Source organism: Echinops telfairi, unplaced genomic scaffold (assembly GCF_000313985.2).
Source record: "Echinops telfairi isolate 266 unplaced genomic scaffold, ASM31398v2 ScPeMD7_7469;HRSCAF=8507_0, whole genome shotgun sequence".
Taxonomy (NCBI): Eukaryota; Metazoa; Chordata; class Mammalia; order Afrosoricida; family Tenrecidae; genus Echinops; species Echinops telfairi.
This window is the reverse complement of record NW_022111372.1, coordinates 34,912,628-34,913,997: the sequence shown is the minus strand read 5'-3', so window position 1 is coordinate 34,913,997 and position 1,370 is coordinate 34,912,628. Positions and strand designations below refer to the sequence as shown.

General features: G+C 41.6%; 1 pseudogene; it reads left to right on the top strand.

Annotated features, from left to right (window-relative positions):
* The first annotated feature begins 449 nt into the window (after positions 1–449).
* LOC115873690 lies at positions 450–560 on the top strand (annotated as a pseudogene).
* The last annotated feature ends 810 nt before the right edge of the window (positions 561–1,370 follow it).

Here is a 1,370-nt window from a genome sequence, read left to right as displayed (position 1 = left end):
ACTTGAAGAAGAAAGTGGCATCAGGATTGGAGGAAGGCTTATATCAACCTGCAATATGCAAATGACACAACAACACAACCTTCCTTGCTGAAAGTGAGGAGGACTTGAAGCACTTGCTGATGAAGATTAAGGATTTCAGCCTCCAGGATGGATTACACTTTATGTAAAGAAAACAAAAATCCTCCCAGTTGAATCTATACATAGCATCATTATAAATGGAGAAAAGATTGACATTAGCAAGGACTTCATCTTGCTTGGATCCACCATCAGTACTCACGGAGGCAGCAGTCAAGAGATCAAACGATGCATTGCATTAGGTAAGTCTGTTGCACAAGCCCTCCTTAAAGTGATGAAACATAAGGATGTAACTTTGAGGGCTAATGTGTGCCTGACCATGGTGACATTGAAGAAGGAAGGCAGAGTCAAAACTGATGCATGTGGAATATGGTGCAGGGGAGACCCCATGATCACGAAGGTGCTTTTCCCAGGACGAGGCTTATCCATTGCACTCCGGATGTGCTGACCTCTGTGATTTCCCCAGATGTGGGAAACTCAACTGCATTAAAAAAAAAATAAAAAAATAATATATATGTATGTATACACACACACAAACACATATATATATACACTGACCTGCATTAAAAAAATATATATATATGTATGTGTATATATATATATATGCTGACCCCTGTGATTTCCCCAAATGTGGGAAACTCGACTGCATAAAATATATATATGTGTGTGTGCGTGTGCTGACCCCTGTGATTTCCCCAAATGTGGGAAACTCGGCTGCATCAAAAACATATATATATATATCAACCATGGACTGCCAAAAGGACAAACACAATTCTGTCTTGGAAGACGTGCAGCCAGATGCTCCTTAGAAGCAAGGATGCAGGAAAAGCATTTGGAATCCCAAAGCAGTCACTCAGGTGTAAAAGCCAATTCTTTGGCCTAATTGAAGTTTAGTTTCCTCTTACGCAAAAAAGGGAAATGGTGACTATTTCTCGAAGCTGTTTTCACCCCAAAGCTACTCCCATTGAGTTGATTCTAATGCATTGCAACTCTACAAGACGGAGTAAAACTGCCTGTTGGAGTTTCTAAGGCTTTAACTCTTTATGGCAGCAGACAGCCGCATCTTTCTCCCTTGGAGCACTTGATGGGTTTGAACTGCTGACCTTGTGATTATCAGCCCAACTCATAACCTGCTATTCCATCAGAACTCCTTGAAGTTGTTGGGTGCTGTCAAGTTGGTTCTGGCTCATAGTGACCCTATGCATAGCCTCATTTGGTGAGATACAATTGAAAAACAAGAGACCCGAGAACTAGAAAGGCGAGGCTCACCACCCATTTATCCCTCCGCCTTTCAA